Source organism: Cavia porcellus, unplaced genomic scaffold (genome assembly GCF_034190915.1).
Source record: "Cavia porcellus strain 051 isolate PalLab524CR breed Dunkin Hartley unplaced genomic scaffold, mCavPor4.1 scaffold_2, whole genome shotgun sequence".
Lineage (NCBI taxonomy): Eukaryota > Metazoa > Chordata > Mammalia > Rodentia > Caviidae > Cavia > Cavia porcellus.
Window position 1 is genome coordinate 1,851,157 of NW_026947485.1, and position 16,853 is coordinate 1,868,009.

At 46.6% G+C, this 16,853-nt stretch overlaps 1 protein-coding gene across 4 annotated transcripts in view; it reads left to right on the forward strand.

Moving 5' to 3' along the window:
- Positions 1–16,853, forward strand: part of Sema3d (semaphorin 3D) — a 161,851-nt gene that overhangs the window by 19,339 nt on the left and 125,659 nt on the right. For all 4 annotated transcript variants that reach the window (XM_063237392.1, XM_063237403.1, XM_063237411.1 and 1 more), the window contains exon 2: positions 9,997–10,172. The gene's annotated coding sequence lies outside the window, so the exon portion shown is untranslated. The remainder of the gene's footprint in view (positions 1–9,996; positions 10,173–16,853) is intronic.

The window sequence follows — 16,853 nt, forward strand, 5'->3', positions numbered from 1 at the left end:
TATGCATGCTCAGTGATTATAGTGTTTTCTGTTGTATCACGTTAATAAGGGTATTGGCGGCATCATATTCTCACAAAAAATGCAGACAAGTGGGCTCCCCTCGTCACAGCAGCTTTGTGTCATCTGAGGGAAGACTTGTAATGATCGGAGCCATCCTTGAAGGGCTCATGTCTTGTGCCCACTCCTGCTGGAACTGGTTATCTCCGCCAGACCTGTCCACCTTGTCCATTCCCTATACTCCCAGAGACCCTGGCTTCGCTTCTTACCCAGCATACCGCTGGAGCAGGCTTAGCCTGAGGCCGCTCCTCATCCATGGCTTCCCTGTAGCCGAGGTAGTTGCTTCATAAGGACACATAATCTCACTTTGGCTTTTCGATCTGCAAGTGGACTTCAGCGCACAGAGGTCTAAAGAGGTGCTGGCTGCTCCCCCAGCTGCCTCTGCCTGGGAGCAGTTCTCAAGGTCGACTCATTTGTGTTGGTTTTCGGGTCATTTCAGCTAAACTTCAAAAGCTTGGTGATTCTGTTCCCTTTCTGCCCCCTCTCCGTCATGCAGACAGGCTCTGACCAGCTGCTGCTTCGGTGTCATCCTTCTGAGCGCCCATATGAGAGCTCTAGTTCGTGACTTTTATCTACTATTGTACTCTTTAACGACCTCTGAAGCAAAATGTCCAAAATGAAACCAGATTTTCATTTGTTTACTTAGTGATCTTCCTAAGCTCTTCTTCTTTTTCAATGATCACTGAACATTCGATATTCTGCACTGTGCTCATCGCTACTGTGAGGAGCAGGTGCTGTGGGGCCCATCAGCTCGGGGTCCCGTCTGACTGTCCCCCGCCAGCCTGGAGCCTTGGACAGCTGACTCCACAGAGTCCACTAAAGTGGAGATGCAGAGTATCGAGCTGCTAGTGTACGGTGGGGACTGAAGGAGGTGGTGTTTGTTCATAGTGCAGTGTCTGACCCCTGCTAATCCCCAGGTGAACATCAGCTACCACTATTGCTATGTCCCTTTGCTATTTTGTTCGGTTAGCAAGTTTTGTAAAACATCCCTCCTTCCCACTTTTACTGCCAACACTAGCATCGGAGCCTTCATGATCTTTTGCCTAAAGTATTTTAATAGTTTTCTGAGTCGTATCTTCCTTCACATTTTGTCATAAGCCCTAACAAATTAAGTGTGTTACATTCCACAATCTTTATCCTGGTTAGGAACACTTCAGTGACGAGTTCAGGGTCTTGGAGAAAATGATAGGATTTAAATAAAACTACAGGCAGCATTTCAAAAGTGTGTCTGCGCACGTGTGTGTGAAGATCAGTGAAAGCAGTAGTATATAAAAGTGAAAGCAGCTTCACAGACTCTGCCGTGTGAGCACAGAGGTGAATGTAACGTGAATAAGAGAGGACGCGACTTCACTGTGAGCAGGTGAGACGCCCGTGCTTCCCACATCTGCCCAAGTCGCCTAGGCCTTCCAGGGCTGCGCCCAGGACCCCGAGGGCTGGGTGGGCCGAGTTCACGGTAGAAAGACTGTGCATTTTTGCCCACTTTCTTGCTTCTTTTCTTTTGTTTTTCCTTGCCTTTCCTATTATTTGTGAAAGACTCTGGCTCTTCGGGTTTAAGATACATGAGCATGAGCATGGCTCTCTACCACTGCTTCTCCTCTGAACTGAGACTCCTTATGCCACACACCCACTGCTGTTTTTTACAGCAGAATCAGGGGTCGCTGAAGCCCTTCTTTGTGTAAGGCAGTGGCCTCAAATGATGTTAAGGAAATGCGTCATGGACTTAAAATGGGCTCACGTGTGTTGCATGTTACTGGCAGGTGAGCCAAGCCTGCTGCTAGTGTGACAACCCGGTAACCTGAGGCTGTTGCCACCTCCCCGGGCCATGAGTGGTGGAAGAATCTCAGGTAAACGCCTTGGCCTGTCATGCTGGCTGCCTTCTAACCTTGCAGTTTATCCATACTTACCTTAACCGCACGAAGCTACCAAATCACTCCTTTCCTTGGGCCATGTCCTCTGTGTCTGAAACTCCAATGCACTTTCCAGTTCCAGCCTAAATGACTTCACCGCTGTGAAATTTGCTGTGATTACACTCCGCTGCCCTCTCCTCTCAGCCAAGGAGTTTTATTGTTATTATTTCATTCATATTTCATAGCTCTTGTGTCTCACATTCTGCCTAAAGTTGGCTCTTTATACACATATTTTATTTCTCTGAGCACATTATCTCCTTGAGTAAAAGATGACATTTTATTTACCAGCTAAAAATACAGTGGAGTTAAATCTTATCCAGGCTCTATGATTTACAGTCTGTATTTAAAATTAAGGTTTCATATTGTCAAAGTTATCCTGGGCAGACCTTAACCAGCAGAATATGCCTTGCACAGTACTCGGACGCCACATGGTCTCCTGGTAAAGTTCACCACTGTGGGCTTCTCTCTAAGCTTCATGGGTTCCTCTTCTCCTCTTCAACACCAGGTGAAGGAATGGACTTGAATTTAGGGCTGTGTTGTATGAAAGAATCCATGTGTCTTTAGCCATGAAACTCAAATGCAGCTTTGTGAGATGGTCAGACTGTGAGGACTGAGGAGCTGTAAGGGAATTTCATCTTCTTTCTTAAATTTTTGAATGTAGGTGGTCCAGATGAGGGATGGTCAGTGGCCAAGCATTTGCCTAGCATGCATGAGGCCCTGGGGTTGATTTTAAGCCCAAATCGTATCGTTTTGGCTTTCGAAATGTTTGTTTCCCAAGTTTCACACAGGTTTACATAGATAAATATATACCTAGGTGCACAGAGAGAGTTGAGTCAGAAAAATGGCCAAAGCTTGAACCCAGGATAACAGGATTTCTTCATCTAATGAAATGCAAAGGGGCTCCATTCTGGTTGGTGTGCAGTGAAGACTCTGTTACTAGAGCAGACTTTGGCTCAGACTCTCATCCAGACCTGCTCTGTCTGCCGCTGAAGGACCAGCGGCCTCACATGCTGCCTTAAAATCTGTGAGCTTCGCTTTTCCCCCAAGCTGAGACTAAAAGCAACAGCTACCTGCGGCCTGCTGAAGGCAGCCCTGCGGGGCTGACCTCACAGGAAGCACCCAAGACGTTTGGTTATTAGTGTGACTATTCATCCACTGACAAGACAAATATTTAAACCTGACGGTGAGGGTTTAAACCTTCCTGTCCCCAGAACGGGAAGCTGTGACTTAACTCAGTTTCCGCCGGCCAGGTTGGCAGGAGCGTCTTCCCTGTCTCTGAAAGGGCACCCAGTCGGGCTGTGCTGAGTTGTTTGTTGGAGTCAGGACAGAAACACTTGGCTGGGAGGGGCCGATGCTGGGAAGGAGGGCGGGGAGGCCCTTTCTGAATCCAGTCTTTCAGCCATAAGGACGCCTTTGCCCATTTTCCATGAATTTAAATTTTCACAGTAAATTGCCTTGGACTGGATACGTTTGAAGTACATTACTCATTGTATTCATTGCTTTTTATAAATACAGCCTTGAATTATCTCATTTTCTTTTAATACTTTCTGTCAGACCCTTGGTTCATTTTTAAAAACTTTCCCCATCAGAGGCCGTTTTTATGTCCTTTGCACTTCCGATTCTGTTCCTGCGCTCTGAAGTGGATGCCCGCTCTGTGGGGCCTGGCTCACCCTGACGTCACCGGGCTCTGTGGCTCCGAAGCGCCCGCCCTGGGTTCTCCTGCTCCCTCTCTCCGTCTCACAGGTGGAGACCTGCGTGGACTTCAGCCGCAGCGTGTGTCCTCTGTCGCTCGCCTGCCTGCCCGGTGCTGCCTGTCTTGTGCTCCGCTGCTCTGCTTGTGTCCATCCCACCCTCCTCTTCCCTGCACTGTGGGAACCCAAACCTCAGGGCAGCTGTAGATGCGCCCCTGTCCGCCTCACCACTCTTGTTACTGTCCTCCTGGGCCAGCTCCGTCTGCACAGCAGGCCTCCGATGGCCCACTGGGACGCAGCACCCCCCTGTCTTCCACGCGGCTGGCATGCTCCCCTGGGCTGTGTGCTTCCTCCAGGCCGCAAACCCGGGGTCCGCAGGGGGCGCCTCTGAGAGCTGGGGAGATGGTGCCAAGCAGCTTTGCACACTTGTTCGCTCATCTCAGTCCCTGGAAACCTGGCCCAGCTTCCAGGCTCCTCCTGTGCCCTGCTGGCTGCTCCCAGGCAGCCTCACAGAGCCCACTTGTTCCTCGGGCCTGGCCGGCTCCACCTGGACCTCCCGCTGCCTTTCCGCTGGGCAGGGCCCTGTTCCCATCAGCTCCATGCGTCACTGGGGAAGCCAGGCCGCCCTGGGTGCGCAGGCTCTCACCTCCTGCAGCAACTGCGCGGCGCCCTTGTTTTCTTACTGGGTCGGATGCACTTGGCTTCTCTCCCTCTTCATTAATGACAATCGCGCCTCTGTGATTCCCAAGCAAGTCATGGCGAGGAAAGGCTGTGCACGCAGAGTCCTGCTTTGTTAACTCTCACGTTGGTTGGGACCACAGCACAGTCTGTAAATGGTGTAAGAATCCAGTGCAGACCAAGGGCCGCAGCTCGGGGTGGAAGGCTGGTCAGGCTGTGGTGGCTTCTCCTCTACTTCCCTGTGGTTATCAGCTCAGTGGTGCAGAAGTGCAGGACGAGCGACACCTCACAGTGGTTAATGTGCAAGAGACACACAGGGCACACATGGGCCTCACAGTGACCCTGCGGGCCACATTATCATTATGCCCACGCCAAAGCTCAGAGATGAAAGTGTTTCCAACAAGTAAGATTGTAAAAGGAAAATGATTAGACTCTCCGACTGGTTCTGGAGAAGGGTTTCCATCACTGAGTTTCCTGTCTTTCATCAAGTGTGCCTGAAGATACCACTGACTGAGCTAGGTTTGCACTGACAGCGATCTGAGCAGGGTGGGGAATGTGCTGAGTGTTCTGGCCCGGTGTTCTGGCAGCCTGAGGAGAGGAGGGTTCCTGGTGGGCAGCTCGGTTTCCTCCTGGGAAGGCAAGGGTCATGTGGGAGGGCCTGGCAGAGGAACAGGCATGGCTGCTGCTTCATGCCTCGGCTCCTGTGGGAAGGGCGAGGTCTACCTGGGAAGGCCCTGTTCTCCCGCAGGGGCATGAGCTCAAAGTTTCTGTACCCACGCATCTCCTTATACCAGTGATCCCTTTATGTCCTGGTATTTTAAACACTAGGCAGCAAACGCAGGTAAAGAATCACCAGGGACCATACTGAAGCACCTACTGTCCTCTTCTCTTTAGTTTCCCTCTGCCTCATTAATTGACTGTCTTGGGTTATTCATTAATGAAGACCACAGCGTGAGCAAAGGATGCAGGACACAATTACATTGAAACTCGAGTTTGAACAGTTGTGTGATTTCATGGTCTCTCCCTCATTCCATCCAGAGCTGGGGAGGCTGGCTCTGTTTCATGCATACTGTCAGCTCGGTGTCACCTCCTTCCCATCTGCTTCAGGAGAGAGCGGCATGGGTGCACTTGGTTCCTTGCTCGCCTGAGGTTTGCCCTTTCTGCTCTGTCACAGGTCTGCTCTACAGGCTTCTCCTCCTGGGTCGTGGTAGAACGATCAATCTTCCGCAACACATTTACACACTTGGCTTCTCCATGGTTGGATGCTTCAGTCACCCGTGTGTTTTGCAGATGAGCTGGGTTGCTCAGTGCTTTAATCTCCAGCTATAAAGCATCTTCCTGCATCTTCTGGATGCTCCCCTGGGGTCTTACAGCCCTCCCAGTGTGCCTGAACTCTGTATGGTGAGAAGCCCAGCTGTGAACCCCACCATTCTATCCAGGAGGAGTTTATTTAGGGAAGTCCTGAGACTTCAGTGACTCAGTGCTTCTGCTTCTCGGGTGTCCCCAGAGACAAGGCACAGGCTGCACTGCTGCGCCCTCCTGTGCCAAGATCAACTTCCGTTCCTCTCTGTCTCTTTCTCTGCTCTGTCTTTTTCCTCTGTCTTTCTCTGTGATTCCATCTCTGGCTCCATATCCTTTTATTTGGCTCATTCTGCCTCCACAGAACCCATTTACCTATGACTCCCTTTTCATCCTGACCTGGCCAAGTGGCTTCCGCTCGTGGTCTTGGCCTGGAGATGAGGGCCGGATCAGCCAGTCTTCCTGCACACAGGTCTGTCAGGTAACCACATCACCTTCTCTCTTGCCTGTGTGGTACAAAATACACTTATTTTCTTCCATTTATTCAATGCCTTATCTTTTAGTTTTTTACTGAGCCAGTGTCTAGTTTGGTGTTAGGCAGTTAGGCTTGCGAACACAATTTTAACCAAGCTGCTCAGAGAATTGAGCTATGCGTTATTTTCTCTATCATTGTTTGCAGTGTTATAAGCAAGAGTTCGGTCTTTGTTCACAGGCCACACAGTCTGGGGAGAGAAGGGACCAGTGTGAGCCTCTGCAGAGAGGCTGTGTGACCGTTTGCTGAGCTCTGACTGGTCACCTTCTTTCTTCCTTCTCCACTTCCCCCCTCCCCCATGCAGCTCCAAAGTCCTCTGCTAGGAGGGCAGGTGAGGGGGGCCTTCACAACTGTCCTCGATTTGCTCTGCAGCTGCACTGGGTCACCCACCATTCCTAACAAGGTCGGTGATGGTGAAAGGTAGCAGAGCTGTCCCTCTCTGTGGAGCTTTCCCAGCAAGTCTGGGCCCCCATCCTCCCTCTGCAGCTGTCCCAGGTGGAAAATTTGCCAGGGTGTCTGGAAAGTGCAGATGAAATGGCCTGCTCCATTGGGTCAGCTCCACCTGGTTGTGTATGTTTAGGAAAGTAGGGCCATCATCCCAGGAAGTCGGCCTGGGTGACCTGGAAGAGCAGGGTTCAGGGGGCTGCTGAGAGCACCCCAGAGGCAATGATTTGGCAGGCAGGGAGAAGCCGGGAGAGGGCAGCATGCCCTGAGCTTTGGAGTGCAGGCTCAGTGTACAGAGTAGATTCGTTGGTGGGCTTCAGCCTTGGAGTGTAAAGCTGGGGACCGTGGAGGAGCAGAGCCCTCGTGGGTTCATTTGCTTTGTTCCTCCAGCAATGTTGCTGCACCCACACCTGGAAGTTTCTGGTTTACCTTGTTTGTTGATCAGTCTGTGTGTCCCACAGTGGCCGTGCTTCCTGAGGCACCTGTACTGTGACTTTCTGTGTTTATATTCAGGAACAGTAAAGTAAACCACTCTGCCACCACTCTTCCTCCGGGGTGCCGTCGGGCTGAGCTGTAATGTCATCATTATTTCAAACCAAGTGGGTTTAATTCAGTGCTCTGTGAGGTGTGTTTCTTGTGGGAAGTTCCATGAAGTCTCTGTACTCTGTAGAACTCACAAGACGTAACTGTTCTTCTGTTATCTGCTATGCCAAGCCCTTTGTTTAAACGTGGTGAGTGGGTTGCTGCTTTTTATAAGGAAATGCCAACATTTTGGCCTTTGCTAGCTATCTTTTTATGTGTGTCCTCCACCTGAATGAACATGAGTCTATTCTAGATAGGAGAATTGGGAGGAAGTGTAAATAGCACATCCGGGATGGAGTCTGTGCCTAAATTAACATGCATTCTTAAAATATTTCAAAGTTAAATTAGAATGTAGTTGTTGTAGTCAGGGGTTGTGCAGAGGACAATTAAAATCAGGACATGGAATTTCTAATACTATTTATGATGGTCACCCAGAGTTAACACAAGAAAATGTAAGAAATCTATCCACAATACTAAAGACATAGAATATTTAGCCAAGGGCCTGAATCCCACAGCAGTGTCCTATATGAGTCCACATGAAGACCCAGAGCTCGTGACAATGCCTCCCACTGGCCCAGCTGGAGATCTAGAGCCCATGATAAGGGCTCACGACATTCTCTTGTATGGATTCCTGCTGGGAAGGCCCAAAGGTCAGCAGGGTGAAGGAGCTCTGCTGGTAGGTTGAGGTTTCTCTGCTGGAACCAAGAAGTCACACTCACAACAAAGACCAGGGCTGTTGTGAAAAGCACGCAGCCATCCTCAGTGACATGGAGGCCCCGAGCTCCTCCTCTGACAAGCACAGTGGAGTACAGCCAAGAAGCCAGCATGAAGAGTTCATCCTGGAGACCAAGGAGCACATGACTTCCCCTCTGGAGCCAGGAAGCAATGCTCAATGTGAGGACCAGAGCTTCTCCAGGAGAACCAAGGGCTCAAATAGCAATTTGTAGGAGTAGGAGAACCCACAACGCCCAAAGCATCAACAGCCTCCCTTCTCCTTCCCCAGTCTCTAGTTATGCTGGCAACTTTCCTCAGGTGAAACATCTATGCTCAGCACCATGCTGATGTAATCCAGCTGGCTTTAAGTTGAGGACCAGTTTTTAATCCATAACAATAGTCAAGATCATAGATCTTCAAGAAACTTGCTTTTTCTCAGGAGAGATTTGTTTTTTACTTTGTACTCTAGAAAATACAATTATTTCTTTAATTTGGTCATATCAAGCATGTTACTCCCTTGTTGGAAATTCATTCATTTTCAGTATAGTTTAGTGTTATTGGGGGTGTAATAAATACCCCTGGAAAGAAAAATAACTGATTGACCATCAGGGAACTGAACTGTAAGACTGCATCCTCCTAAGCACTAAGCCCTAGAGGAAGTTTCCAAGGAAAGAGGGCATAGTGTTAGGTGGGCTTCACTAATCAGTGTTATCTCTTAGCAAAGCATTTTTCAGTTTTAACAGAAAGTAAAGGCAAGTGTAGCCTGCCAACACACATAGCAGGGTACTCATATTTTTGCCTTTGAGAAACAATTCTTTAAATCAGATGGATGAGTAGGAACACATAGATTGTGCTAAGGTAAATACAGAAAAGAGGTCGATTGCAGACTCCAAGGGTGTGCTCGCTGAAGCCCTTGGCTTTCCTGTTGTGTAAGGATCTTTGTAATAATGTTTTGGAATAATATTTGCATCATATAAAAGATTATGACATCATTGTAAGAGAAATTAATCTAAAACAACGTGAAACAAGATGCCAGTAATAATATGACACTGTTTCTTATCAGTCAAAAATACAAGCCGTTCTGTAGGGTAAAATAAGTGCTTCTTAAAAGTGCTTCTTGGGGCTGGGGATTTAGCTCAGCGGCATAAGCGCCTGCCTTGCAAGCAGGCAGTCGTGAGTTCGATCCCTGGTACCGATAAAAAGGAAAAAGACCAAAAAAAAAAAAAAAAAAAGTGCTTCTTAGCTAAATTCCTTTCAGATTTATGCATATTTTTTGAAAACACAGTTTACTCTTTTCTCTAGATTACGGTTCAGTCTAATTATGTTTATGTGTATCTATTGTTTCAGGCTAACATGAAGTTTTCACCTCGTGTTGTGTTTCAGTCAATGCACTCATTCAGTTTTAAAGTTCTCTCTGGTGTGTTTGTAAGGGTCACTTTATACCACATGTCCAAGTCCTCACAAACATGGAACAACCTGTACCAGTGTGTGTCAGGTCACTGACCACGACTCCACCAGCAATGAAATCGCCAAGTGTGCAAGTGTGCTTCACATGTGCTCTAAGTGCTAATAAGCTTGGGCGTGGCCTCGTGCGTCTGTGCAGAGTGCTGAGCCCCACAGTGGTGGAGCTGTGTGCCATTGGGTGGGAGCCCCCGCCCCGCCTCTGGGCTCCTTCTGTGAGCCCATGGATGCTTCCTTCTGCCCTTTTAATTTTAGTAATGCATTCAGGATTGAAAGGTGAATGTTACTGGTCGCAGCTCTGATTTAATCGATGGAACTCCCCAGCCAGTCCTGGGACAGTGGGCATAGTGGAGCTGGACCTTAGGGATACTCTCTGTCTGCTGCTCTGTCCAGGCTGGAGGGACCTTCTAGAGGAGGCTGGCTCCTAGCTGGGTGGAGTAAGACAGGCAGTGGCCTCCCAGATGTGAGTGGGCTCCTTCCTATCAGCAGAGCAAAATGCTGGCCCACTCCCCAGTGGGAGGGAGATTTATTCTGCCTGAATTGAATCTTTGTGCAGGATTTTGTTTGTTTGGTTTGGTCTTCTTTGCAGTTGAACTGAAGCCTCCAATCTTTCTGATTCTTGAACCTGCAGGCACTCAGACTCCAGCTAGCTGTTGGCTGGCTTCATCCTCACTCGGCAGGATTGAGGGACACCACCTGCCCTGGTTCCGTCCTGGGAACCCAGGTTGGAACTTCGCTGCTGGCTCCGAAGGTCTCCAGTGGACACCTGCACATCTTCTCGGGATCCTCCTCTGTCTCCAGGATTATGTGAGTGGATTTGTTATTACAAAACTCTCCCTGCAGCCTCCACTCCCACACTGTTTTTTACATCACTCCACATATTTGGAAACAGAAGTGGTGACTCTATTTTTGTTCTATAACCTGATGGACTCACGGAAACAAATGCAGTGAAAAGTCACTGTAACACTTTGGGTCCTGTTAGTCACACAGATTACAGGGTCATTCGGTTGGAAATCACCTGCATCCACTTACTTTGGTCTCAGAATTAACAGCCCTACTTTCTAGTAATTGCCTTATTTGAATATGTCAAGGTCCCCTAGTTTCTGAGGCCACTAGAGTTTGACTTTTGCCCTTTCCTGTTTTTACCTTTCTTCTGTATGGCTCAGGAGCGTAGATTTATAAAGATTAGCACGTAACATTAGCAATCCTCCCTCATCACTCAGTCCTTACTGGCTGTGCTAAAGCACTGCACGCTCTGTTAGAGTTCCACTGTGTCGTCCTTTGCCATGTGTAGCTAACACCTCTGAGCCCTCTTTTACTGTGGGATTATGATTAACATTTCCGCAGTTATCCAGCCTGAGATCCTCTTCATCCTACTTGTCCTCCTTAAAGAAGGCACAGACTTGGGTCAAAGTCCAGAGAACTCCTGGGGGGCGGTGAGAACTGGGGTGTGTTTTGATTGTCAAATCACTACACTTGTGACCAGGTTCTATGTCAGGTGTGGACACTGGCACCCTTTCTTTGCTGAGTGTCCCTTGGGGCTGACAGTTACCTTTTACCTGGGACTTTGGCTTCTTCTCATGCTTAGAGAATGAAGGGTAACTCAGGCGTGCTTTGTTTACTCAGTAAAATTTGTCCAGCAGGTACTTGAGATAATCAAAACCCTAAGATCACTCATACTAAAAAAATGCAGCCCTAAAATATAATATTATAATATTGTAAGTGTGAAATAAAACAAAGTGGTAAGAGATTAAAATGACAAATGATAACAGATAGTATCAAAATCATAGCCTGGTTATAGAAAAATCATAGCCTGGTTATGATACAAATGATCGAGATCTAAAAATCTAAAATATAATCTGAACGATAAAATCTAAAAATAACGCTCTTTCATGTTCCACCCATAGAAACTGTAAAATAACAACCCCAATTTTATTTAGAAATTACAGAAAGCATCTCTTGGCATATGGGAGCATTTGTTAGATGTGTTGCTTGAGAATAAGTGCCATGAGCTATCATTATTTTCACCCAATTTGTTTTTCAAAACCTCCTATAGACACTAACATTGGAGAGATTATAAGACTATAAAACTTCTTATTGAAAGTTGTTAATTAAAAACCTTCAGGTTGTCTATAATCAAAGTCAATATGATGAAGTGAATAAGAAACACTTTTTCAGGAAGCTGTACTGATTCTGATACTTTGAGGATTTAAAACAAAGACTAATCAAATAAGCCATAGTTTACTAAAATTGCATTTCTATGTGATGATCACACAAACACGCCAACACTCACATACACTAGTGTTGAAATTCAACTCTGCCCAGTATAGCACTCTATCTTACTAGTTTCTCTGGTTAAGAATTATACATGGTACTTTTTGGAACTGCTTTTGAAATAATCTTTTACTATTTATTAAGAGCACCATACTGTTTCAGTTGCTCAGTTTTGCTTTTAACAAGGAAGTAGAGCTGTCTGCCGCGTATTTATACATGTATAAACTTGTAGAAGTTTACTTGGTTTATATTGAAGATTCCAAGGCAGCCAATCAGAGGAAGGAGGAAAGGCCAGGAAAGGAGGAGGAGGAATGGGAGCATGAGCTTCGTCTGTCTGTTGCAATGATTTGTTTTCTCCATTGTTGCACCTTTGGTTTCTGTAGAGATCTTCTCACTCAGCTGGTGTTGGCTTTCAGTCTTGAAAACACCAGAAACCCTCTCTGTCGTGTGCCTGTCTGTGCGTGTGCACTGTGGTGTGAGTGTGTGTGTGTGTGTGAGAGAGAGAGAGAATTTGCTTCGTCTGGTAACAGTACTATTTAAATATTTATTTTGCTTTGCACTTGAAGAAAGTTCAAAATGTTATTAAGCTGTTAAATGATAGATAACTGGGCTGAAAAGTTTCAAAACTTTGGAGACATTGTTTTTTGAGATAGTATTTTGTTTTTCTCACTTTATACTGCAGAGAATTTATAGGAAACAAAACCACCCCATTCACCACAGAAAGAGTCAAGGCAGAGAAGTGGGCTATGGCTTCTTTCACGCTGGGCTCAGCTGTGGGGGGCCAATAGGGACCTTGGTGTAGCGAGCTTTACCTGCCTGGTGGATCTGCCCATTAACTCAGAAAACCCTAACATTAAGAAAAGCTCCAGTGATCCTAAGTGCTGGCCGTAAATCTAGCCAAAGCTGGAAAATGTGAAAGACTAAAGAATTTGTCAAAACAGTCTTGGAATTTCAAGTGACAAACTCATTCGTATATGGCCATGTAGAAATTCTCCTTCAGGTTTGATTTGGTCTGTGATCCTAGACACAGGGAGTTTGCTTTGTTTATTCCAAAACAAATTTGTAGGAAAATCTTCCAAGATTTCTAAGTAATTTTTTTCACAGTAAAATAATATTGAAGCCCAGGAGCCTGGAGTTCACTCCGCATTCTTAGCACATGACTGTGGACTCGCAGATTTGCAGGAGTCGGGCCAGGTGTGTGCCAGCACCTGATGCTGCACACCGGGAAGCCAAGCCTGGCTTTCAGGTCAGAAGGCTTAGTTTGCTCAACTTCACTTACTGCGAAAATGTATCAGGATTCCTGGGGCAATCATCTGCAGCTGGGAAATTTAACAGCCTTCTCCAAGATTGCTGAGACCACTGGCACTTGCACTGATGACGGAAAATGGCACTATCTATGTGTAGCGGGTCATGTTGTGTGTTGACTGAAGGTTAAGGCTTGGACTCCTGTTGCTCAGAGCTGCTCTGAGGACAGCCACTGACTCAGTCTCCTCTGAAGTGTGTCTTCTGCTCCTGGGGCTGTGCATCCTCAGTCCCTCGATGGCATCCGTGGGTCTGGACATGTGGTGGTTTATTCCACCAGTTGCCCCATTGTGATGATACCTGATGGGCCTGACCTGTGCCCACAATGTGACTCTTGTGCTTGTGCAAACAGAGGTTGAGAGTCCCCGGCACCAATGTGCTACCCACACAAATGCTGTTTGTGTCTAAATATAAAGTATCTCAGAGAAATAGGAAGGGCCTTCGTGGGCTGCATGCCAGTAAGAACCCAACCATGAGGCTCTTCTTAGTTATCTCTCAGTATAGAGTTCAGGCTGGCCTCAAACTCTTGGGGATCTTCGGGCCTCAGCCTCCCAAGTGCCCCATTACAGCCCTGTGCTCCATTCCTCGCCAAGAGTCTTTAAACTGGATGCTCAGTGAGCTGTGAGCAACAGCAGGGATTGGAGTGGAAACAGGCGAGCACTGCACGGAAAGCAAGTGTGTGCTTCACAGAGGTGTGGCCGGGCTGCCAGACTCTGTGAGGGCATGCCGGGTGCTCTCCTCTGGCTCCCACAGGCTAAGTGATGCTAATCCTTGGCACTGGTAGTGGCTGCCAACATTGCTATGATTTTAAATTCAAATCCTCTTGTTTTCCCCACCTTTCATTCTTAGTGCAGATTTTCTGCAACCTCCATGGTTGATGGCATTCCGTGCCTTCGACCAGACTGACCGTGACATGGGATGTGCTGGTGGCTTTGGTGGCAGGGATGCTCTAATGTCACCCACCCACTGGAGCCACGTCCCGCCACGTACTGCGCAGTGGGCAACTGAGGGTGAGACCCCAGAGCCATGGCGCTGGCAGGGAGCTGGCAACACCACGGGGACTGTTGCCGCTCATGTGGGGTGCCACCTAGGGCCAGGGCTGCCTCTGGTTGGTCCATGTGCAGCAGCATGGAGCAGAGTTACCTGGTACCTGGGTACAGGACGGGATGACGCCCAGAACATGGGAGCACAAGGGAAACATGTGAAGCTAATAGGAGACAAATTATTTGTGCTTTCCTCTGTAGGAAATCCTAGTGCATGCCTGTGACTGTGCTTGTTGGGGTAGCATGGGGCAGCACGTTCCTCCCTGCTCTCCCTCCTGCTCCCTGGCTCTCTCCCAGCAGCTCTCCCCTGGGCTGTGCCCCGGGCTGTTCCTGGCTATCCCCTGAGCACGCTCAGGTCAGTCGCATGCTTCATTTCCAGTCTGTTTGCTGGACACTGTTGTCCCACCTGGGTCTGTCCGAGTCCTCTCCCTGCCATTTCCCGCCCACCTCTCAGGAACAGTTGGCTCTGCCCTCCCCAGCTCTGCTTTTATGTGTGACAGCTGCCACTGGGACTGCTTTTTTCCTTCTTTCAAAAATCTGACTTCATTTGTTTCCATTGGTTCTAACATGTTGTATCTTACTATATTTTAATGTGTGCAATAGTATAAGCAAATTTTTTATAGGCAAAGAGATAATATAGAAACTGATGTTCGGTTTCTGTTAGCTGGTTCTAAATACCCTGCAATAATTTCATTCTCTTGAATGGTTTCACACTGTCTTGATAAGTTTGATGCTATAGTATATGAAGTTAGACTCAAATATTTCAAGGAAAGAGTCACTATGGTAACTACTATTAATGTCAGGCTATCTGGTGGTGAAACACAATGATGCTTAAATTTTTCAGTTCTGACCGGTGTTGTTCTATTGATATGTTCTTTTTTTATCTCAATCTCCCCCACTTTTTCTTTTCTTTTTTTTAATTAATTTATTTCTTAGTATCTTTTAACTAAGGGAAAACTAAATTAAAAATAGTGTGATTGATTATAGTAACTTTTTTGTTTCCCTGTTAACCTGATTTGAACCCCTGTATTGTTCTCCACATCTTGTTCTGACTGATTTTATTATATTCTGTTTTGCTTAATAGTATCAAGTTTGAGGGTGTAGGCAACCATTTGGAAGGCAACCAGATATTCTATAATGCCCGTTATTGTTTGACTATTATCTTCTTTGGAAGTCCTGTAAGCTCTCCAATGTGGGTTTTATTGGTCTTTTGTACTGTTTTGTTCAATTCTTTTATACCAGCTGATATAGGCAATTCTTTTTAGGATAACAAGATAACAAGAGGCATAATGGTAACCATTGTTGATCACCTAGTAATTTTTTTTTTTTTTGCATTATATACTGTGTCCATCCTAACTGACTCTGTTTTGCTTTGTCACAATGGGTTTTTCTTTGGTCTGTCTTATCTTGTTTTGTTTCGTTTTTTGTTTTTTGTTTTTTTTTTTTAAATCTTTTTTCTTTTCCTCTTCAAAGAAAAAGTTATAAGAACTGTGGGAGTAATGGAAACTAAAATGTGTGATTGTTAGCGTAAAAAAGAGAGGAAGGAAAGTGATCTAAAGGATATAACTGCAACTATATTTAAATGTGTAGGATAGAGAACCATATTGCTGAGTTTTTCTTGGATCATTGAACAGAACTGACTGCAATCTCACTGTATTAATGTCCACTTTGTATGCTTTAATTTTGTAATCTGGACAACTGTTTCTAAGATGACAATGTGTGATCTATTAACTGGTGAATTCTTACTGTATATTTTTTCTCTTGAAATTCTGTATTACTTCTAGCCTTTTACTGTTTTGCTTCGTTTAGTTTTGTTTTTCTCTTTAAATAAATGAAAAAAATCTGACTCATTTATCAATGAAGTCACATACTATCTGAAATACCAAGTTGTTAATTAAATGGTTTTAAAACATAATGCATGATAGCATGTGTGTATGCATATAGGTCACACACACACACACCCACACACCCAGAGCAGGGGAGTCCGTGGGGTACAGGCTGAATTACCCACTAATGCCAATTGGCTTTGGCTCCCTCACAGTTTTGTATCTGAGTAACATGAAATACGTTCTAATTGCAAGGGTCTCACGAGGGTCTCCCGGGAGAGGCTCTCTTTCCAATAGACATAGTTTTTGTTACTAAACACATCGCTTGTCTCAGTGTCCTCCAGAACTCTGTGTCTGGATTCTGTCTTGGGCTGGCCAGGAAAAAGCAGGATAGAGGAGGCCCTGGCCCAAGAGTCCCGCTCTGCCAGGGGAAAGTTCCGGAGCTCTCAGGTGGGAAGACTGCGGTGGTCCTGTCCTCTCTGTGACAGGGTCAGGTCCTGGACACGTTCTCTGATGAGGTTTCCGGCGCGATTCTGTCTCCTTCCTAAGAAAATACACTTTACCAAGGTTGGCACAGTTGCACACCCTGCTGGGACCAGGGTGTCACCAGCCGCCTCAGGGCTCCTCCACAGGCCTGGGTGTTCTTCTTCTCTAAGCTCTGTGCTGCCAAACCAACTGATTTCTTATGGCACATCCTCCACTTTCTAAATAACAATCAATACATTAGTGTACACACAGGCATCACAGTAAGTCCGTATCAGACCTTGTGAAGCAAAGGTATCTGCTTCTGCTTTACAGAGGGCTGGGTGAGGGGTGCAGGATGGCAGCTGGGATTTAGTCTGGGGCCCTGGATGACAAGGACCAGAGAAAGGGAGGCCGGCAGGGGAAGAGGAAGGGAACCTGGGTACAGTGCTTAGAAAGCAGGTTTCCTGCCTGGAGTCACAGCCCAGAGGGAGATGCTGGGGTAGAAGCTAGCTTTAAACTCACCTTTTAACATATATAATATTAATTAATCTAAATTTAAAAATGAATCAGTGGTTAGA